At 36.2% G+C, this 24,934-nt stretch overlaps 2 non-coding genes and 2 pseudogenes across 3 annotated transcripts in view; 1 reads left to right on the forward strand and 3 right to left on the reverse strand.

Annotated features, from left to right (window-relative positions):
* The window catches only part of LOC143551127 (inactive LRR receptor-like serine/threonine-protein kinase BIR2 pseudogene), a 134,889-nt pseudogene that overhangs the window by 62,984 nt on the left and 46,971 nt on the right, over positions 1–24,934 (forward strand). The gene's annotated exons all lie outside the window — the stretch shown is intronic.
* LOC143551136 (AAA-ATPase ASD, mitochondrial pseudogene) lies at positions 2,460–3,946 on the reverse strand (annotated as a pseudogene).
* Positions 20,415–20,513, reverse strand: LOC143551140 (small nucleolar RNA R64/Z200 family). The gene has a single exon (XR_013138445.1). It is a non-coding gene; the product is annotated as a small nucleolar RNA R64/Z200 family (small nucleolar RNA).
* Positions 20,640–20,723, reverse strand: LOC143551139 (small nucleolar RNA U54). Its single transcript, XR_013138444.1, has one exon. It is a non-coding gene; the product is annotated as a small nucleolar RNA U54 (small nucleolar RNA).

Raw genomic sequence — 24,934 nt, forward strand, 5'->3', positions numbered from 1 at the left:
CCCGAAACACGATCCGAACCGAAAACCGAACTTTTGTTTAAAGACTTTATTGTTAACTTTTGGTATTTTTTTATTTGTACATTATTATACAAGTTCTTTAGTGTTTGGACATGTGGAAACCATCTATGAACTTGTTGTGAGATGGAAACCGAACCAAACCGATTCTTGCTCGTTTAAGACACACAAGTGTGTTTTTTTAGCCATCAAGACCTGTATGTTTCTTTAAAAATAGTTACAAATTGATTTTTAAATATTTTTTTAAGTACTTGGAAATGTTGGATCCAACTTGATCTCATAACAAAGTTTGGACCGACAAAACCGAACACTCGCTTAACGTGCGTTGTTAGTTCTAAAACAATGGACCTACATACTTGGTTAAGTCTTATTAATTTTTATTGAGTTATCTCATAACATTCAATATTTTGGAAAGTTGACTTTGGGTTTGACCAATTATCAAGACCCGAACCGACAACCCGAACACTCGATAAAAAAAACCCGTTTTAGTATCTTTATTCCAAAAGGATTTGCATTCTTGTATTTTACCCATCTTATTACTTAACATAGGTTGAGTAAATATTAAGGTTAGATACTTTAACCCGGTTTCGAGCAAACTTACATTTTTAAAGGGTTATTATTATAAATTCTTAAATAGTCACATTTTAAACCTTGAACTTTAATTATTTACATTTCTCAACATTTATTTTGTTTAAAGACCTTCAAGACAACCTTTCTAAATTCAAGACTTCTTTTCTTTTTAGGCATTGTGCGTTAAACTCGTCGTTCCGACAAATCTCCAAATTATCATCTTTCAAGTTTACCACTTGAAGGTGAGTACTTCATACCCCATTTTCCATCTTTTATTTTGGGGGTGACATTTCATACTTATTCAACAAAATGCTTTATATTTGAATCTTAAACCACAAACGTAGTTGTATACTTTACCTAAATAATTGCTCGATTTGGTGTTCTATGCTTATATGCCTATGTGTTTATTGGTTTTTGTTGGTGGAACTATAAAATCCTAGACTATTTGGCATCCCCTTATAGCAAGGTGTCGTTAACGTAATGCAATTAACGATAACTATAAAATCCTAGACTATTTGGCATCCCCTTATAGCTAGGTGTCACTAATGTGTTTAGCGATATCTATTTATCCAAATTACCACTTTTATTTATCGTTTCGTATGCAAGTTTTGTGGCTATCTTTATTATATACTAATATGATTAAACTTATGAATTGTTCACCAACCTCTGTGTTGACAAACTTTATTTTATGAAATGTTGCAGGTTTGCATCTTGGTTGATTTATAATTGTGAAGAAAACGACATCAAAGACCTTAGGATATTAGTAAAAATGAACAATATCAATTTGCCATATTTTGTGATATCTTGTTTTTAGTTATTTTATGGATAATTGTTATGTGACATTTTCGATGTTGTGAAATGAAATGAGTTTATTAAATACTGTCACTTTAATTAGTGTCATGTGCTTATGGATAATCGTTACACCTCGGCATGTTCCGCCGTCTTTAGTCAGGGTGTGACACTGGTTTAACAGTGAATTGCCAATAGTCAGATTGGGGATAAATGCCAACAGGTATTGACTTTTTAGTTTTATTAAATTTTGATTATTTATTAAACAGACTAAATGAATAAACTTTGAAAATGGCAGGTGACATGGGCCGTATAAACAAATCAATAAATCATACAAGCTATATAACTCTATCCAACCCGTATGGTATGGTGATAATAAGAATGAGCAGATTATACCGGTAATGAAACGTGTACCATCGGTAATGATTAAGTACCAACCATTTGAGGCTTCGTTATCGGTACAGTTTGGTAGCGGTATTTACCGAATTTTTGCCTATGATATCAAGCATTTTCGATACCGGCATCAAGTTTTTAGAAAATTCGTGAATGGTACCAGCATATACCAAGCTCTTCCATAGGTGAAAATGTAAATATGCAGACCCGTATTAAATTTAGAAAAAAGGATCATACGTGCCCGTCTAATTTTACTAAACACCAGCTAATGTGACAATGACATTTCTATTAAAAGTTATACGACTCGTATGATATGACGGTTTACTTGTCCTGAACTAAACGTATGACGTGACGATTTGTGATCTTTAAAAGTTTTCAAATTATGGCTTCAAGGGCAATCACGGCACGGAGAAACCAATAAAATGCTCAAATAGTGTAAATCTGAATCTAAATTATTTAGAATAATAATAATAATAATAATATAATAATAATAATAATAATAAAATGATAATTGATATTTTTATTTATTTGAAAATTCAAAACCTAACAAAGGACTAGTATTACCGTCCTAAATAGAAGTAGTGGGACCAAACTATTTTGGTCAAACAATGGACATCAAAACACATTGACCTTATCCACATGCCACCCACCCCTTTGCCGGCAAATCCTCCGGCACCGGCACCGACCATTCCGATACTCACCGCCTTCCTTACACGCTTCCGTTCTCAACTAACGAATTCACAACCTTAATCTTCTTCCTCTCCTCTTCCTCCTCGACCTTCTTCCTTTCCGCTTCGGCTTTTGTCTCCTCCAAGGCACCAATCAAACCCCGCAAACACCCGTCTGGGTCCGCGGGACTCGTCTTGGGCATCAAATTCTCCGCCACATCCGCGGGCGTCATCTCTGTCTCCGCCAACAACTCCCGAACCCTCCCAAACAACTCATGCTCCTCAAGACACAAATAATTCCTCGCCAAAACCCGAAACGCCTTGTACCCGCAATACGACAACTCAATATGCTTATCCATCCGCCCGCGCCGAATCAACGCGGGATCCAACTTCTCAACATGATTCGTCGTAAAAACAATCAACCGATCACCCCCACAAGCCGACCACAACCCGTCCACAAAATTCAACAAACCTGAAAGCGTAACCTTACTCGTCTTCGTCTCCGTCTCCACCGCCTTCACTTTCTTCGCGGCATCATTAACATTTTCTCCATCCTCCTCCTCCTCCTTACCACCATCCGTCTTCCGTTGACCGGTCAACTCCATCGAACAATCAATATCCTCAATCACAATGATCGACTTACTCGAAGTCTCGATCAACAACCTCCTGAGCTCGGTGTTATCCTTCACCGTGGTCAGCTCGAGGTCGTAAATATCATAACATAAGAAATTCGCCATCGCCGCAATCATCGTAGACTTCCCGGTCCCAGGCGGACCGTATAGAAGGTACCCGCGCTTCCAAGCGCGACCGATGCGGGTATAAAACTCTTCGCCTTTACTAAAGGCGGTAAGGTCTTCAATAATCTCTTGCATCTTAATAGGCTCCATAGCTAATGTTTTAAAAGAAGCAGGATGCTCGAACTGGACATGACTCCACTGAGCTCCGTTGTTGGTATACAGCTTTCGTAGTCTGTTTCGAACTTTAATCTCTCGTCCTTCTTTAAGGACATGGTTTAAATAGTCCGAAAGAATAAGCTCACGGTGGCGTTTATGAAACGTGAGTTTATAATACCGTTTCTCATCAGTGTTGGGGTAAAACGAAAACGTTTGTGTTTTGAGTATGTTTTTACCGGACGCCCAGTAAACCTTGACCCCGTTGAACTCGTCCGCGACTTCTTCGTGGTCGTCCATGGACAAGGAGAGTGGTTGCGTGTTGTTTTTGATGATGTCGGCTTTGAGGCGTTTGGCCTGCCTGGAGGTGGTCTTCCCGAGGTAGGTTTCGATGGCAGAATACGCTTCGCTGCGCTTGAAGCGTTCGCCGGTGAATTCGTTGAAGGTGATTTGGATGTACGGGTAGAATAAGGTGAAGACTCGTTGGGAGTATTTGTCAAAGAAGTTGCGGATGTTGTAAGGGAAGTATTGTTGGATGATGGCCCAGACGAACATGACACTAGCGAGGACAGAGCCTAAGTGGCCTAACATGTCCGCCATGGTGAGTTTGTTGGGGTTCATGGTTTGTGCTAGCAGATTCTAGTCTTCAAGTATTGAAGATAAAGAGTTCGAAACAAGAAGGAGGAGTTTGTTAATGATTTTTTTTTTTTTTCGAATATGTGAATGGGGTGTGGTGTTGTGGTTTTAATGGGATTTAAAGGGAAATGTGAATATGGTGATTTGGGGTTGAAAACGGTGGGTGGGGTTTGATTATTATAAGTCCGCTACGTGTTTGTTTTGGTTGTTTTCTTGTGTAGGAAGGTTATGACTTGTGGAAGTCGTTGGTTGCCTGTGTTCACATGGACCATGCTTTTTGTATTTGGATTTTTCCTTTTGGTTTTAAAAGTCATGATAGTTTTTTCTTTTACTTTCTTTTTAATTTTGTTAATTACAAAAATCAATTTTGCCATTACAGGTGGGACTTAAAGCATCTACACTAATAAGCTGTCATAAATTATCGCATCATCGTCATTTTTTTCATTCTAAATTTTTCTTAAAAACCCGACTTTCTTCCATAAAAACAAATTGCCTCCACAAACTTCATTAAACATGTATATATAGTGTGTGTGTATGAGAGAGAGGGAGGCTGCCACATCATCAGTTTGTTGCAAGTTTGCAGCAACAAACTTTCCAATGCAGACTTGACTCCACAACGGTAAGGTTTGTGATGTCTGCTGCAGTGCCACCTATCTAGACCTCGGAAAATAGTGCCGGTTGTGGATGCTCTTATTGAAAACTATGGTTGTGTGTCACTAGGACTTTGAATCTCATTTTGTTCATTTGACATCGGGTGAAAATCATGTTGTATGTCAGTATGTCAATTAAATGTATGCTTTGATAAATAATTTAATACAAAGCAAGTTTGGACGTGTAGGATTTGTTTTTCTATTTAAAGACGGTTGATTACAAAAAGATTGAGTCTTTTTAAATAAAAGTAATGCATAATCGGTTGATTAACGCAACTGATTCAATATGCCAATGGTTAAACAATTTATTAGAGATGCAAGACAACCCATTAAAAATGCCGTCAAACTCCCCGACAACTACTTAAAATTGTGCTAGCGTTGAACAAACATGTAAAAGGACAGTAACACCCCTGAGCTAACGTTGAATTTAGACAGAGTTAACAATTTTGATGAAATTGGCAATGGTTGTGAAAAATCGAGAATCTAATTGCGAAAAAAATATTTTTGGACGAAATTCGCAAATATGACCAAACCTCATTAACGATTTTGGCACTTTACTCGTATAATAAATAAAGAGTGAAAAGACATGTCTATCCCTTACTTAACGATTAAATTTAACGGGGATAGTGATTTGGATGTAATTAGCAAGAATTGGAAAACATGGATGATCCATATGCAAAAAATAAACCTTTTGAACTAAATTCGTATTATTTGTCAAACCACAAGGACAAAAATTACTGTACTCATATAATGGAGTTATATTAATAACTCAAATGAATTAGTTGGTCATTCAAATTTTTTTTTTCTGTAATAACAATAATCACTCAAATGAAATACTCGCTCATTTATCTTATTATCTAGCGGGGGCTTTTAACATGTAAAAAGATGGAACGTTTGATATTTACTTAACTAGGTTGTTATATTTGGTTAGTATTGGCTATGTTCTTTACGGTACCAAAACTAAACCCAAAAATTAATTCCTCAAAATAACGTATTTAAAACAAATTAAAAAAACGAAACATCACACCACCTTACGTTTTTGTTAGTTGATTTAGTATGAAATTTATTTAAAAAAAAAACAAAAAAAAACAACTTAACTAAGGTTTGAACTCAAGACATTCATGTTACAACATTACAACACCACTACTACAATGGCTTCTTTTTTTGTAACTTCCACTACTTCCAAATGGATAAATAGTTAAAAAGATTTCGAAATATTAGAAAAAAAGAAACTTAGTGCCTATCACATGTCAACCACTGATTGGACCAACAACAAAAATACAGTAGCTATATGTTTCTCTTTATATATACTTATACAGTATAATTTTATATTTGGCTTGTTCCTCGTTGTATGTCATTATTTTTTCCCCGTACACTTGTTTTATACCTTATTTTAACTTTCTAATAAATTCCTTTAACTTGAAGATTTGTCTTTTTCATTTTATCATTATAATTTTGGCATTTACAAACAATATATAAAGTGGGACTCATTTCCCTTTACACAGTTGCACCTCCTCTAGACCCCAAACTCCACATTCCAATGAATTACCAAAAGTTGTACTTAAATACACGTCTTTATATACTTATAATAATACCATGTTTATTTCTATAATCTTATGTGAGATCTATACACACACAATTGCATATTCTCTATTCAAGTTCCACCAGTTACATCTAAGTAGCATTTTCGTACGGTCATCTCAATCTTATTAGCTTTATTTGATGCAAAATTTTATATAAACTTTCTTAACAAACTTTTTAGTAGCTAAATTGTTTGTTCATTTTCAAACTTTAGTCTTAAAAACCTTTTACTCTAAAGCAAAGATTCTAGAAATGCTAAATATCTAATATAATATAACCTTACTAATAAAAGAAAACAATAAGGATGATGTGGCAATACCATATTTATTCTTGATTTAATCTCTCTTCTCATTCATTCTATATATCCTGGGTTGTGAACAAAACCATTTTGTTAAATGGGTTATATTTTCCTTTCTAATTTTTAATCTAATTTATTATCTATTCATGGATCATTGGTCAAAATAATTTTGGCAAAAGAGTTATAATTTCTTTTATAATTTTCTAATTACTCATCTTATTTATCCTATATATTCATGGGTCATGGGTCAAAACAATTTTGACAAATGGGTTATAATTTCCCTTCTAATTTTATAGCCTCTCATCTCATTCATTATAGTTATTCATGGGTAACGAGTCAAAGAATTTTAACAGATGTTGTATATTGTTGTAAACTTGTAATGGTTCATCTCATTCTAATTTCTAAATTTGAGATTATAGACTTTTTATTATTTGTAGTATATATTTTATTTTCTTCTTATCTTTAATTTTGTTTATTTATTTCAAAAAAACGTACCTTATTTATTTTTATTATTTAACAAATCCCGTGTAACACACGGGCTCAAAAGCTAGTTAGGCTATATGCAAGAATGATATTTAAATATTTTCTTTTAACATAACTGAATATGTGTATCTATAATATATATATAAACGAAACCCCTAAAATCCTACGTGTCGCGATGTGGTCGCTCCCTCCTTTTATGGAAGCCACCAGATTGCTTGATTTTTAAATAGAGATCTCTCATTAAGTTTAACCCAAATCAATGGGTATGGATCTTACCAAAACCAGATAGCTCTTAAACGGGTTATAACATCTCATTAAATTAAAAATTAATTTTATCAATTATTTGATATGAAAATCCTATAAAATAGGGATATACTAAAATTTAATCTCCAATTTAAAAGGAAAAAGATATTATTTATAATTAATAAATAATTTTATAGTAAAAAACATAAGCGAGTCATGGGTCATCAAATCCAGGTAGCTTTTAAACGGGTCATAACATATCATTTATTTATGAATCCCTTCATCGGTAAACCCTAAGTATATTATTAACTTTCTTACAATAAAGAAAATTAAAATCCAAAAAATAAATATTAAAAAACGAAAAATGTAAAACAACAATTCTCTCAAACCATCATATTGCTTTATTTGTAAATGAAGGTTTCTCACGCATTTGACCCGAATTCACGAGTAAAGGTCTCACCAAACCCAGATAGCTCTTAAACGGGTTATAACATCTTATTATATTAAAAATTAATCTCATAAAATATTTGATATAAAAATCCTATAAAATAGGGATATACTAAAAATTAATATCATATTTCATTTAAAGAAAAGATATAATTTATAATTAGGAAACAATTTTATAATAAAAAAAATAAACGGGTAATGGGTATCATCAAACCCAGATAACTTTTAAACCTGGTTATAACATATCATTTATTTGTGAAACCATTTATCACCAAACCTCAAGTATATTAATTATTAACTTTCTTACAATAATTAAAATTAAAATCCAAATATACATACATAGATATTAAAAACGAATAATGTAAAACAACCCTCGTAATACAAGGGATAAAATCTATTACGTCTTATATTCTTATATATCCAATAATGATTGATAACTTTTTTAACAACTTCTAGATCTTTTAGGATAAATATATCACTATTTGCAACTTTGCATAGTGTAGGATTTAAAATCACAAGGATGTCCACTTGACTTGCATTTTATCTATACGGAAGTTTTTCTATTACTGCTACGCAATGCAGCAGTGATAGATAAACTCAATAAAGATTTATTAAATTAATAAATTATGAAATAAACATGTATGTGTTTAATTACCCAAAATTGGATACTTAATTAAACATATGTGATTGGCTTTAATCAGGATTTGTAAGGAGAATACTTTAATCAACCTTATTGGTTTTGATAATGACCAAATTAACCTAACATGACATGAAGTCAATGTTGTAAAAGTAGGTTTACAAGGCTGAGTACTCCCTGAGTATTCGCTACAAGGTACGTCGCCGAGGGGAGTTTCTTTAACTCCATCTAGTTACTAAGAATCGATCAAAGATGGTCAATCTCAGCCAGAATCACATTTAGTCGGTGGACTTGAGTCGATTTTTACTTCAAAATAAAACATAGTTCTTATTTCTATAATATTAAAGAACAAATATCATTTTTTTAATTAATGATTAGTAATTCTTAGAATAATTTATTGTGTATTTCTTCTATTTATATTGATATTTACATATTTTTTATAAATATTAGTAAAATAATGATACTTGACACATATATAATATTCAAAAATTTATTTTCTTTATATTTACCATGTCCGAGTACTCCTTGAGTACTCCGAGTAAACCCAACTCCCCAGTCGTCCGTCTAGGATCCGTCTAGCGACTTTTGCAACATTGCATGAAGTATTACTAGTTCATCATTGATGCAATGTCATATATATGTCCGTAAACACTTAATTAATCATTATTACTCGCTAAACAAATATGATAAAATCAACAAAGCGTTTAATCAAAAATCTACATTCTTATCAAAGAATGAAGATGATGGAATTACAAGTGATCCAAGATAACTTTATAGAAGTTAAGAAGATTAAAAAACTTAAGAAAGTTTTATAAACTTACATAAACAAAAATTGTTAAAATAATTATTACTTGAATTTCAAATAATACTTAAAGAATCTTCCACTTTGAGACATGTCTTCCACCTTGAATAACTAAGAAGACCTAATTTATCTTAACAAGTAAAGGTTAAGAATAATCCAAGATAACATGGTTGAAGAAATATACATAAAAACACATAACCCATTTTTGTGCAAAACTTAGTTGGATAAACCCAAGTTAATGAAAGATGAAAGAGACATCTTACAACATGTGACGAACATAGGCAAAAAGCAAGATAAAAGATTAGCATAGACACTAAGTTAATTCCGTGATTTTATCCTCCCATCAACAACATAAACATCTAAAAAACACTAAGCGTGGGAGGGGTGCTCCTCTCAAATATCTTAAGTTCCACAAAACACACATTGTTACTTCGATAACACTCTAAACTATCTTGAAATCCTTTAATCCCATACTGTACTACTCTCAACTACCTTAAAAACCACTTTTCTTTTTCAAATAAAAATTAAAATTTTAAACTAGGAAAAAAAAATTAAAATCAAACTTGCATTAAAACTCAAGCATTACATTATTTTTCTTTCTAAAAACAAACAAGTACGGAAACATCAAAATACGATAAGTTAAAAAAAACAAGTACGAAAAGTTTAAAAATCACAAGGCCAACCATATTATCCCCCACCTCTCACGATCAAAACGCTTACCCTCGTGTTAGAACCGGATACTCTTGCTTTTAAACCGCCTCTTGTAACACTAGAACCGATTCCTCGGCCAGTCGAACCACCTAAATCAATCTTATGTTTTATATTCACTCTTATGCCGATGACCGACTTAAAATTTATTATCTTATAGTTTATCTCGTGATATAATTGGTTGGCCTAAGCACGATTATATCATATTTAGGCCCAACTTTTCAAATTCGACAAAAGACATTCCAAATAAAGTTTTTGAGACCTGTCCCTATAAAATATCCTATCTATTTTAAATGCATCCCCATGTCGACTCCAAACTTTAAATTATTCTACAAGAAGCCAATGAAAAAGCCAAATGTCACTTTCGACCAAAGAATCCAAACAAAATGCTAAAAGTTGAAAAAGAATCTATGCATAATTAAAGAATTTCGACGGCAACCTTTAAAAACATGTGAGGTTGATAAATTTATAGAGCTTAACAATAACTAGGAGTATTACCCGATCCGTTGCGTCAGAGCAGGTTGGTGAAACCCAGGTGGTGACAAAATCCAAGCATTGTCAGTTCTAGACGTTGAGGTGGTAAGTCCACGAGAATTTGGTCGGTTTTCATCACGTTCATTACGATACCGGAAGTCCAGAACTAAAAAAACCAAACTGGTATTCGGTCGTTTTCGTTACATTCATTACGATACCGATACCAGAAAATTGTCGCGGACCAATAAGATGCCGCAAAGTGGTCCAACGATAACTTTGCGGCATCAAAGTTATTTTTTATACTTATTAGTAGTAAAGTAATTTGCAATGTTTGTCCTATGAATGTTTTGTCTTGTAATCTCTTTGAAACATTAAAAGTTATGATATTAGAAAGTGATTGGCAAGTTGGTGAGAAAATGTTCAGATGATTATGTTGTCAAGTACTTAAGTTGATTCCTAATTGGATTTACTTGTTAATTATGTTCAAGAAATATAATACCATATGACCTTTCAGTCGTTGTTGGATTTGGTTTTGTTTGAATACGATCATGATTTAACCCATCAACTAATGGAAAATGGTGAGAACATTTAATTACGTCAAATTTGTGACAGCGGCAGTCTATTTTTTATTCGTTTTTTTTAAATCAAAGTAGACATTATGGGTGTTCTTCGGGTTCGTTCTTCAGGTTTCAAAGTTTTAAATCTTGACAAGAAACTCAATCCAAATCTCTCACGGGTTTCTCAGGTTTGGGTTTTTTTGGACCGGGTATCCTAGAAAACAAACAAAAAAATTTTAAAAACTACAATACTAAAATTAAAACAGTATATTCTGCTTTGCTTATAAAGCAAATAATTAAATAACAAACCCAAAAGAGGAGTAAAACTAACTCGAACCATATTCATATTCAATCGGGTGTGATTTGGTTATTCGATTTCGGTTGCTGTTAGTAATAAATGGAAAACATAAATTAATAATAAACAGTCGATCTATAATAGTTAGAATGACAACAGTCGATTAGAGCAAGATTTTGACAATTTTAGTGGCTAAGACTTAGCCTATTATACCTAAAAATATATTTAATTTTAAAACTAAAAGTTTATCTGGGGTTTTCAGGTTGACCGGAATCTTATAAATCAAACCCACCCAATGAACCAACCCAAATTACTTCGGTTCGGGTTCGGGTTCTTCGGGTCGGGTTAGTTCGGGTTCGAGTACGTACTTTTTCGGGTTGGGTTCGGGTTTCGGGTAAAAGTGGCAGCCCTGATAGACATGTACATAATGTTGGAGAATAATTGGATTTTAAAACTCTTATTAAGAGTTATGTTCTTTGAAGCTTGAACATGGAATTGGAAAAACTCTTCGTCGTGGATATGGTATGGTAAATATATGGTTACAGGTAGGTGAACAAATAATAATTCCTATGAGGAATTAATACTATTGTATTGTTGATATTGAAATCGGAAGGAGCAAGGAGCTGTGGTGATGGAAAGAATCTTTTATTAAACTTCAAAACTCAAACTCTTATTATTAATAAAAACCTCAAAGTATTTATAGGCTAACAATCCTAAGTTGACTCAAAATAGGAAACTAGTAAAACTATTTGACTACAACTAAGAAACTAATAAAAGATAAACATAAATAAAACTTGATATATTTGAATTTGATCTCCTCCTTATCCTCCCTTTGAGATCGACCTAGCCACCCCTCGGTTTTATCTTTAACGAATCGGGATTAAATATATCATTCACCCCCTTAATCTTGATTCGTTCCCTTCAGATCTTTAACTTCGGTAGCGCTTTTGTAAGAATATCCGCCTTTTGTTTCTCTCCACTAATATGCTCAACTTGGACTTCACCACGTTCAATACATTCACGAATGAAGTGAAATCTAATACTGATATGCTTACTTCTTCCATGAAACACGGGATTCTTCATCAAATCAATAGCGGATCTATTATCCACATGTAACGTCACCACCTTTTCTTCATGCCCGGTTAACTCGCTCAACAATCCCCTTAATCATATAGCTTGACAAGCCGCGGTTGTTGCTGCCATGTACTCAGATTCACACGACGACAAGGCTACAGTATGTTGTTTTTGTGAGAGCCATGAAATCAATGCACCACCATAATAAAACGCCATTCCGGTGGTACCTCATCCATCTGTTTGATCCATACCATAACTACTATAAAAAAACCAACCAACTCTCTACTACCGCATCCATATGTTAAACCATATCCACTCGTGCCTTGTACATATCGTAATATTTACTTCAGAATCTGCATATGGGATTGTTTCGGTTCTTGCGTGAACCTACTAGCAACTCCAACTAAGTAACTCAAATCAGGCCTCGTGTGTGTTAAATACCTTAAGCTACCGATTATTCTCCGATATTCGGTTGCATCAACGGGTTCTCCTTCTTCATCTTTCGTTACTTGCAACCAATGTTCCATAGGAAATCGAGTCGGGCTGCACTCGCTTAAATCTGCAGTCATTAAAATTTTATTATCATAAGCTTCTTGTTTTAGCTTTATCTCATGCTTCTTTTGTGTTAGTTCAATGCCCAAATAGTAAGATAGCATTCCGAGATCTTGCATGTCGAACTCATTCTTCATTTAACTTTTAAATTTCACAATCTCGGCTTGACTCGAACCAGTCATGATAAGATCATCGACATATACACCAACAATGAGAATGTCGGTTCTTGTATTCCGCTTGTACACCGCCGGTTCTCTCGGACATCGAATAAAATCCAAACCTTTCAATGTTTTGTCAGTTTTTCGTTCCAAGCTCGTGGGGCTTGGCGAAGACCATATAAAGCCTTTCGTAACTTATAAACCATACCGTGTTTCCCGGGAACTTCAAAACCATAAGGTTGCTTCACATATACTTTTTCCTTCAACTCACCATTTAAGAACGCCGATTTAACATCCAAATGGTAAACGAACCAACCATATTTTGCTGCAATTGCTAAAATCAAACGTACGGTTTCCATTCTCGCCACCGGGGCAAAAACCTCATCAAAGTCTACCCCGTGCTCTTGCACGTACCCCTTCGCGGCTAATCTTGCTTTGTACTTTGTTATTGACCCGTTTGCATCACGTTTGGTTTTAAACACCCACTTCAAACCGATCGTCTTGTGACCCAACGGTAGGCTACATAAGTCCCACGTATTGTTTTGTTCGATTGAGACTAATTCGGATCTCATTGCTTCTCGCCATTTTTTGGAATTTTTTGCCTCTTCAAAAGTAGCTAGCTCTTCATCTAGGATAAGACATTCTCCTTCATAAAACATTACATAATCTTCAAACCTTTTAGGAGGGACCGATTGACGACCAGTTCTTCGCAGCTCAGGTTCGGAATTTCCTTCCGGTTGGTCTTCAAATTCAGGCCCGTTAAGATCTGTTGGGTCTTCGCTTTCGACTGGAATTTCTTGTTGAATTTCTTCTTGGACTGGCTCGATTATAAATTCAACCCACTCAGGCCCGTTTCGGACTTGACACAAGTCGGTATGTCAGGGCCGATAAAACTTTTGACTTTCTTCAAAAACGGACATCCCGGCTCACATAAATACGGTTTTGAGCCGGGTCGTACAATCTGTAAGCTTTTGATCCCGGTTTAGTTCTGAGATGTACAACCTCCAAGCTTCGGTCATCTAACTTTTGGAGGTTGGCGGTGGGTATCTTCGTGTACGTTAAGCACCCAAACACTCGTAAGTGTGTAGTGTTAGGCTTTCGGCCCTTCAAGGCTTCATAAGGGGTTACCGTCTTCAATGCTTTAGTAGGTACCCGATTCAACACGTAAACCGAGTGTTTCACCGTTTCTCCCCATAAGTTTTGTGGAAGGTCCATAGCTTTCATCATACTTCTTGTTGCATTTAGGACCGTTCGGTTTCGCCTTTCGACTACACCGTTTTGTTGAGGAGAGTAAGGAGTTGTAAACATTCTTTTTACTCCTTCTTGATCACAATATTCAGTGAAAAGTTTGTTGAGAAACTCGCCACCTCGATCGCTTCTTAGAGCTTTAACCTTTAGCGAATGCTCTAACTCCACTTCCTGTTTAAACTTTTTGAAAATACCTAAAGCATCATTCTTATTTTTAATAGTATAAACCCACATGTATCTCGTATGATCATCTACAAGAAGTATAAAATACCGGTTTCCTCCCAATGTAGGAGGTGAGATTGGTCCACATACATCGGTGTGAACCAACTCGAATGGTCTCATGGCAAGGAACATGGTGGTTTTAGGAAACGGGTTTCTACTATGTTTGCCTAGCATACATGCATTGCAAACATGCTCACCATGCAAAGTTTGAATATCGCCATGCACCACATTTTTAGACTTCATATTAGTTAATGTTTCAAAATTAACTTGACCAAGTCTAGCGTGCCATAGCCATCCTTGGTCTTTAATGGAAGCCAAAAGACATACCGGGGTTCCAATTCTGAGCTCGATCTTATAAAGACGGTTTGGACTTCTTGGGACTCTCATTAGTAAGCGATCTCCTTCCTCGTATAGCCACAAGTGGTCGTTTGCTATCCAAACCTTACACCCTTCTTTGGTTAACTGACCGATGCTCAATATGTTGCTACATAAGTCGGGTATGTAATAAACGTCATTCATAACCCGCTGCTCACCATTCTTGCAATCGAAAATAATGAAACCTCTCCCTTTAATATTCACTTTGGACCCGTCTCCAAATTTCACCAAACCGCTCACTCGATAATTAATTTGGGCAAAGTGGGTTTCACACCCGGTCATGTGATTAGACGTGCCATTATCTAAATACCAAATTGAATTGCTTACCGAGTCGTTTGCATAACGGATTGGATGAACCTTCTCCTCGTTCAACATAACTTATTCTTTATCAAATTCAACTGAGGCCATCATAAGAGTTGGCAGCTTGGCCTCGGCTTGGTTCAGATTCGCTTCTTGAGTCGGTGATCTCGGACATTCCCATGCAAAGTGGCCCAAAACATTGCAATTATAACACCAAACACCGCTTTTATCTCTACCTTGATTTTGATTATTTTGATTATTACCTTGATTGTTGTCTCTACCTTGGTTGTTCGTGTTCGGTTGGTTACCGTCTCTTCGGTTATCATAGTTCTGATTGAACCGACCCCGTCCTCTACTTGAACCTCTACCATGGCCTCTTCCACGGCCCCGTTGGTCATAACTCGAGGAGCCACGACCCCGAGCATAATTTCTTCGATCATGATCGGTGTCTTTTTACCTTGATTATCGTTTTTGGCATACAATAATTTTCCCATCTCGGCCATTGCTTCCTTGCCTTTGATTCTCTCTTTAAAAGCCTTTAACCTTGCTATACAATCTTCAAACACCATAGTGTTAAGTTCGGCCCACTGTTCGATAGTTGCTACAATAGCAATAAAACGGTCCGGAACGCTATCGAGCAGTTTTTTTACGAGTTCATGATCTTCCATTGAACTACCCAAGCTATCAAATTGCGAGGCATATTCTGTTATTTTCCCGGCAAAGTCTTCAGTGGATTCTTTTTCACCCATCTTTAATTGATTAAAATCTCGCTTCAATGATCGTAAGCGAGCTTGTTGCACACGATTAGCCCCAAGAAATCTTACCCGTAGTGATTCCCAAATCTCCTTGAGCATCACGGGTTCTTGCAACTTGCATCAACACGTTTTCTGGTAAGGCTTGTAAAATAATAGCCCTAGCCATCTTGTTCTTTCTATCATCTATGGCTTCTCCGTTCACCATCTCCCATATTCCTTGAGCATCAAGGATTGATTCCATAATTACAACCCACGTGTTGCAGTTTGTTTTTGTTAACTTCGGACACTGCAACGAAGTTGAACTTGGTTCCCTTGCTTGCACAACCGGTCTTTCATCCGCCATAATACCCGGTCTTCGAGTTTCCGATTTGATGTGGTTAGTCGCCCTACACCGTTCTTGAACTTTCCAAAGATCGTAGATCGCCTACGCTCTTGATACCAATTGTTGGAGAATAATTGGATTTTAAAACTCTTAATAAGAGTTATGTTCTTTGAAGCTTGAACACGGAATCGGAAAAACTCTTCGTCGTGGATATGGTATGGTAAATATATGGTTACAGGTAGGTGAACAAATAATAATTCCTATGAGGAATTAATACTATTGTATTGTTGATATTGAAATCGGAAGGAGCAAGGAGCTGTGGTGATGGAAAGAATCTTTTATTAAACTTCAAAACTCAAACTCTTATTATTAATAAAACTTCAAAGTATTTATAGGCTAACAATCCTAACTTGATTAGAAATAGGAAACTAGTAAAAATATTTGACTACAACTAAGAAACTAATAAAAGATAAACATAAATAAAACTTGATATATTTGAATTTGATCTCCTCCTTATCCTCCCCTTGAGATCGACCTAGCCACCCCTCAATTTTATCTTTAACGAATCGTGATTAAATATATCACATAACACTTCCTGAGTAATTTTGTGGGCTATTAACTCAACAAAAAATTGACATAAAAGCTAATCCACCCTAATTCTTAGGAAGTAGCACGTTATGCCATTTTTGTAGCTCGCACATCATTTGACCTATAATGCTTTGTTTGCGGAATGAAAAGCCTGCCAACACCTAATCCACCCTGATTCTTAGGAAGTAGGATGTTATACCACGCGTTCAAACAACATTTTGTATCAGACTAGGGATGACCGAATGGGATTTTGGTACCGGTACCGTTACCAAGTTTTTGGGGAAACTAGGATCAAGATCGGGATTTTTGGGATTGGTACAAGTATCGGTATTTACTAAAATTTAGCCTATGGTATCAGTACTGTAATGGAACCGAACCGAGCATTTTCGGTACCTGTACTAAGTTTTTGAAAAAATCGAGATCGGTCAGCTATACAAACCGAATTGCATTTTAGCAAATCTAGCACCCTCTCGTATTTGTTAACGTTTACAATGTAGTTAAGAGTTAAGACCCTGTCCAACTTAAGAAACTCAGAAAATAGATGACGAACAAGGATTTTTAATCAAATCAATTAAAATAAATTAAAAACTTAATTGCAATTGCGTTTCCTGTGGTGAAACCTAAAAGCTATGTTTTGGGTAGGGCTGACAATTTGTGTCTTAACAGGTTTAACAGGTTAGAAACAACTAAAATCGCATACCGTACTTTTCTGCTTAACAGATCTTATCATGTCTTTAGCAAGTACCCAATTGACAAAACATGCTTGGTTTGTTAGAAAGTATAATCATCCGACATGACACAATTGTCTAACAGCATTTGGAATCACATTGAGTTTCGTTTTTGCACGTCATAGCACCTTCAAGAACATTTTATTTTTGTTTACAATAAAGTCAACAAACTGTACAAACTGAGTACAGAGACAATAGGTGGTGCCACACAAGAATTGAAAACTTGGGCGGTGTTTTGGGCCAGCCAATAATGCAAACTTGTTCCCTAGCTAGAACAATAGACTACTAGTCTTTCTATTGATGGGTCATGTCATATAGGCACGAATTGAACATCTAATTGCTTCGATTTGAATAATCCGGAGAATGCCTTATATAGATATCCAATTTATCAAAAAGATGGACAATCAAACCTATTTCTCGATTCAATAGACTAGTCTCTATCGTTTGAAATCCCTCAAAAGCATTCGGTCATCACAAAAATTAAAAGTAGAGGACACTTTAGACCAATGTTTTCAGACAGCATCCGGACGTCGACCCGAAAGTTTTAGCGGGTAGGGAGAGAAAACTGATGTTTGACCCAGACGGCGTCATAAATAGTTTATATATGCAAATAAAAAAATAATAATAACCAAAAATCATAATAATAACAAACTTTAATGTTTATTTACATTTTATAAATTGCTTTTTAAACATATATAATTTATGTTTGATCAATAAAGATAGCTTGGTTGGCTCATGGGGTAATTAGTAAAACTTCTATCTCAGAAATGATCCAAGTTCAAATCCCGGTATACACGTTTCATTTTGGATGTAATGAAAAAGTGGGCTTTACCGGTTGACCCGCCGAGTCACTGAGTCCGGGTCGACCACCACCAGCAAAACCTAGCCGAATTTTTAGAAAATAGACCAAATACCCTAACCAGGCCGGGCAGGTCCGATCAGCATGGCCAGGTTTCAAAACACTGCTTTAGTTAGAACAACGAAAAAATTCTTGTGTTCCACATTCCTTTGCTTGTTGTAACATTATCAACTGTGTGTTTGTTATAAACTTATAACCAAGACCCTAACCAGTGTCCCTGTAGTTATAGCAACACCACAGTATAACTACCAAACACAACTATTAACTTTATAAAAAAAATGCTGTACGTTTGATGACCTTTTGGTCTATTTTTAATGTTTCTTAAACCAGTGTCTTTTAGATACAATAAATGCGCAACGTGAGATAACAAAAATTTCAAGCAACAAAATTTTAAAATATCAAAATTAGGATATGAAATGAAACAACATTAAAATTGGGATATGATATTCGTACACTATCTCTCAAAACTCATACACCCTGCATACAATTGTATAGGAGTTATACGATCGTATGGAACCTCACATGACAAAAAAGTATACACAAGTACACTAACATACAGAGCTTGATTGGAAGTCATACGATAGTATGGAAACAAAAAAAAAAGAGAATTGATTGAGCCGGATGTGTTTAGAGTTGTAATAGTATACAGATATAATTGCTAAAGGAAATACGACATCAAGAAAGCTACAACAAAAATGCTGTGTATGAGCTAGCAAATTGGGTTTATGCGACATGTTTTTTCCTCTACATATACGGTCTCACGCCAAACAAACAAAGCAATCAAATAGTTATGCGTTATAAAAGTTTAAGCATTTTTTCAAAGTTATAGTTTCTCAAAAAATCATACCCAAAGTGCTGAATATTAAATGAGTAATTAACACATGCATCTCCAAAGTTATAATTTCTCAAAAAGTTATACTCAAAGTTCATACGGTCTTCTAAGTTGCCGGTTGCTAAAAGAAAAAAAAGCCTCATACGATCGTGATTGCTAGTCAGCTTTCATAAAAAAAATGGTAGGGACTGAAGCTCTAAAGGCTTTACAACTTTCTTCAATTAGGGAATAGTGCAGAAGAATCAATCACGCGGTTCTGCAGCGTCCTCCAACTTGCTGTCCGCTTTCTTTGCTGGACAGGAAGATGCGAATCGGGGGAAGGCCTTCCCACCACGTGAAGTTCAAACCTCACAGGAGAGGAATTGAAAACCGGGTAAAAAGCCCTTCGCAATCGAAGGTGAAAGCAGGAAAAAGACAACAAAAGCCTTTTTTTTCTTTGAATTTTCTTTTATTTTCATTCCGGATAAAACCTCCTTGAAGTATCAACTAATGGGGGAGGATCGTATAGGAGTTATACTATCATAGAATGTTCCTGTACAACCGACCAAAGGCTGCGAAAAGCTGACAAATTTTGCAGTCATATACGATCGTGTAAGTGTCATACAATCATATAAGGCCTAAGGGAGTGTGGATAACCAGAGCCTTAGAATACCAAAAGAATTTCATTCAATTCCCTAACAATTTCTTCCCATGTTAAACAAAATTCAAGAGCAGAATACTTATGTTATGTTAATACTTTAGTCCTATATAAGTTTTATTTTCCCAAAACAAAAGCACAAGGATCAAAAATGATGTATAGATGTATCACTACACTTGGGGGTGTTTGGGATTTCTTATTTTACCTACTTATAACTTATTTAAGACATAAGTTAAAAGTTACAAAGTTGCAACATATACCTTACACACTCATAAAATCAAACTTCCACAAACAACTTATAACTTATAACCCATAAGTTATAAGCCATATGGAGCTAAAATAACAGCCCCTCAGCTTACTAGCGACTAACTTATGCACTTGCTCATTTGGTCTTTGTTACTGTGGTTAAAAATTCCTACAACATGAAAGTCAGTGGTTATGTTCAACAACTAAAACTAAAATGAACTAAGTTTTAATTTTATTCCAGCAAACTAAAATGAAAAAATATAACCGAACATAAATCAATATAAGAAGCAGCAAATGATCCTAGATTTAGATATATAAATTGAATAAATTAAACAATAACAAATAGATTTCATGAATACCATTTTATTATTCAAGAGGACTAAAATTACTCAGAAAATATGAATTTTCATTCTCATCGATTTTGATAACAAAACCTCTGAAGTCTGACATGTGAATTGTTCATATTTCATCATGGTAGAGTAGAGAATAATAATAATAATAATAATAATAATAATAATAATAATAATAATAATAATAATAATAATAATAATAATAATAATAATAAACACAAAAACTAGAAAGATAATAGGAAGGAAGTAAATGAAAGAGCTCTCATTCATATTATATTTTCCGGTCATGTTAACAATCGGAATAGCGTATATTGCCTAAAATGGCATTCAATCATCGAGCTCTTGTAAGATTAAAGAAATAATATATAGAGAATGTTAATATTAATGGCAGATGAACTCTGCATCCAGCTTGTAGAAAACGATTATGAGTAATCACACACAAAAAAGAAGATGAATAACTCATAAACCGATTTTTAGAAATATGACCGTTCTGAGACAGGAATGAAAGTATTCGGACAAAACGATGATATATAAAGGCGTCTAGAAACCCTAAAATCAAGCAGGCTTCGTTATGGACCTGGCCATGGGCTTTGCTCTGTGGGCTTTATACAAAGCCCAACTCCTATAAGGCTATAACTACCAGATTTTTTTTTTGATAAAATTGTTATTTTTTTGGCTCACGTTTAGCTAGAGGTTGCACAAAAAAACTCGAACCCGGAACCAGGCCCGAAAAATTCCTAAATCGGGTTTTTTTAAACCCGGATTTCTAATACCCGAACTCCCCTACCGTGGGGGTAAGTATAGGGTATGACTTTTAATGTTGAAATCCGAACACATACCCGATCTGAACCCGAAAATACCCGAAACTCGGTTCTAGTTATACCTGAAACCGGGATTTTTGCATACCCGAACCGGGTTTTTTCACATACCTGGATATAAATGTTTGCGCACTTATGTATGTGTGACACTTGGCAGTGGCTGTGTGGCTGTCCACATATCTATAGTCGTTCTTCAATAGATCTTTTTGGAGCGCATATTTGATATAAATACTTGTTTAGAGCTGCACATTTTGTATACCAAACAACAATTGAAAATGCAAAAAATTGGTTTCTCAATTGGCCCGGTCCAAAAGTGCTACCTCTTCTGTAGGTGTGGGTTCTATGGCTTCCAAATTCAAACCAGAAGTGGTGGAAGTTCTTCCTACAACTTGAAAGCAATTAAACGAAGCAGACCCGTTGACAGAAGAAAGCTCAGAAAACGTGTTTTTTATACCCGGAAATAGGATATTCAAATACATGGTTATTGAAGACCTGGTTCAATACTTGACTCTGACCCGGTACATAGGGCATGGTTTTCAAGCCAATACTCGGACCCAAACCCGACCCAGATATTGCTAATACCAGATTTTCCAACACCTGATCATACCGAGCCCGTTTCCATACCTGAACCCGGATTTTTTTTATACCCGATTTGTACACGTATACGTATAGCTCTTGCATCTCAGTTAACTCCAAGTTAAAAAAAATATTTCATTTGTTCAAAAGTCCCATTTTGATTGAATGGGTTATAGGAGGTAAACAACATAGGCCAAAATCACAATTTACCCATTTATATTTTAAATGAAATCGGGTTAGGCTCATGTGTGTTGATTTATGGTTCCAGTCTCAATTAGGCCCGAATGGGTTCTTGTCCAGCCTCTAGACCATTTCTCAAACGGTTTCGGTCTCAATTAAACGCAATTTCAAGTATCTATATCTCATTGTTTTAGCTTCGTCTTAGAAGCTTTTTGTTTGTTGTAAAGTTCTCGTATAGTATGAATCAAGTAAATATGAAAAACACATTTCCAATTTTTTTAACACAAATTTTCATCAAAATTTCCAACAATACATGGACTTATAATAAATTATGTGTGTGAACTGAGTGGATTTCACCACCCAAATTTTTCTTCAAACATGCTTTGAAAAGTCCGTTGTGTTGACGGAAGCTTTAATTTTTCCGTTCATACATAAGAAATAACGAAGACTTGGACATGATTAATTATATTGGAATTCAACAGTGAATAGAAAATGATGTTGAGACTTAGTATTTTAATAATCAACAAATAATAAAATAAATGTTATACTTTAATATTTAACTGCTTTCAAAATAATGATGTATTTAATTTGTGACCTAGTCTAGCCAGAATAGGACAACAAGGCTCTTCAAAATTGCGGGTGCGGTGACATAACACATAAGAAAGCTGTTGTTCCAAAAAAATATAAAAAAAACATATATAAAAAATTTGTGAATTGGACATCGTAAAATATTTTAATGGTATGGGAAAAATTATATACAAAAATGAATGTTTGTTCGTTTAGTGAGTTTTTTCTCTGGTTAAATGCCCGTTTTTTGTAGAACAATTAGAAAATAACACACACACATATGTATGTAGGTTTTATTAAAAAAAAAAAACTGTATGCGTTTATTTATGTATACAATTTGTAACACACACACACGTCTTGAAAGTGGGTATATGCATCTTGTAATGTACAATCAAGACTCATTAACATAAACGGGTTAGACATTGATATTTATTCTCTCTCATTCTACTCACATAAACCTCCAATTCATTACGAAACTATTACCTCATTCCTTTTGATTGATGATCAAGATTGTTTCCAACCTGAAGAGGTAGGTCCCAGCAGAGCCCAGTTGGACCCGCAAGACTCACCTTGAAGAGGAACGTCTGCACAGAAACCAACTGGATCCGCAGGACCAACCATGCTCAGAGACGTGACGTCCTTACGCGCAGTACGCAAGCTGGTCCCGCAGGAAATGCCTCCCAATGGTGAAGGACTCCGCCTGTCCCCGCAGCCTCGGATACAAGCCATCAGGGAAGGCCACCCGCAGCAAGGCTACACGCACAAGGCGGCGCTTAGCTCTCAATCACTCAGTGTCACCTGATGGAATGAGCGAAGCCGGGAACTATCCCGCACAAGGGCGGGAGGGGGAATACTCCCGCCCAAATAAGCCAGTCCGTACGATACAGGAAGATCTTCTGTACTGTACCTGACGAGGTATGGGAAAAAGATCTGACTAAAGATACGACAGCTTATTGACAACAGTATGGCGAGCAGCATGCTCCTGTACTGTGTCACTAATAGCCGCTGCCTACTCACCAACTACTGCCATACCACGTGCGTAGCCGGCAGTTGGTGGAAAAGGAATTGTACACAGCAGGCCTGGTCACTACCAGCCGCTGCCTACCCACCAACTACCAGCAGGGCACGTGCGTAGGCCACTGTTGGTGAAACAGGAACACTGTTGCAGCCGGCCACACCTCCTTGGAAACCTACCTTCGGCTATAAATACCACAAATGGTATGACCAACATATCTTAACATATCATCATAATATACCTGATATCTGCTCTAGCAATCTCTTAATATACACTTATATTTAAAGAGCAATCTAGTCTGATTCTCACGCCGGAGGGTGGTCACAAGGAGGAACCCCCCCCCCCCTTCTCAGTGACAAGCTCACGGTGTCTGTTTTGCAGGTTATCAGAAGAACCATCTTCTCAGGGTCTAACCCCTCGTGGGAAACATCTATCTAACCCCCAGGTTACCAGTAATCTGTCCGGGGTCCGGTTAGTGTTTCTTCATTGGCGCCATCCGTGCATAAAGCTAGAACATTTTTCTCCAGTTTTTTCAAACTTCTAAGATGGTTAAAGAAACTCCGGCAACCACAACCCCAGCTACTGGGGGGAATACCGTCAACACAGTTTTTAGAAACACTACCCCGGCTACCCAAGCCGGGGCAAGTGAAGTAAATTTTACGAACACTAACCCAGTTACTCAAGCCGGGGCAAGTGAAGTAAATTTTACGAACACTACCCCAGTTACTCAAGCTGGGGCAAGTACAGTGAATAATCGCTCACTGGGATTCACCGATACCCAGTTAGAGAAACAAACAAGACTCCCCCGCCAAACTCTCGATGAAGTTAAAGCATGGGCGGAGGCACGTCAAAAGGAATTCCAAGCTGAGTTGGACGAACGCTTGCGTTCCGTCCAACAGGCTGACGAATTCGAAGAATACTGGGAGGATGACTCGGAGGAGTCCGACTCCGACGCGAACCCTCGCCATAGGGCAAAAGGGAAGCGTAAGGAAACGGACTTCCAACCGAAAAGGCATTTTGGACAAGCCTTCAAACCAAAAAGCACAGGTGGAAGTCCACGAGACTTCTCCAAAACATTCAGACCAAACGTTGCAAATGCGAGAACATCCAAATTTGCAAGGGACATTGCAGAAGCAATTGCCCCAAAAAGTGCCAAGCAAATGTCCAGCATAGGCACATATGATGGTATATCCGACCCGGATGATCATTTGAACAGATTCATAGCGGGGGCAACCTTCAGTAGTTGGACGGAACCCACGTGGTGTTACATGTTCCAAATGACGCTTGTCGGGGCTGCTAGAGCGTGGTTCGATCGACTACCGGTCAACCACATCTACGACTGGGCAGACTTCCAACAGAAGTTTAGCCAACACTTCAGCCAGCAAAGAAAGTATAC

Source organism: Bidens hawaiensis, unplaced genomic scaffold, assembly GCF_021521415.1.
Source record: "Bidens hawaiensis isolate Kalapana, Puna unplaced genomic scaffold, B.hawaiensis_p1.1 tig00016268_1, whole genome shotgun sequence".
Classification (NCBI taxonomy): domain Eukaryota; kingdom Viridiplantae; phylum Streptophyta; class Magnoliopsida; order Asterales; family Asteraceae; genus Bidens; species Bidens hawaiensis.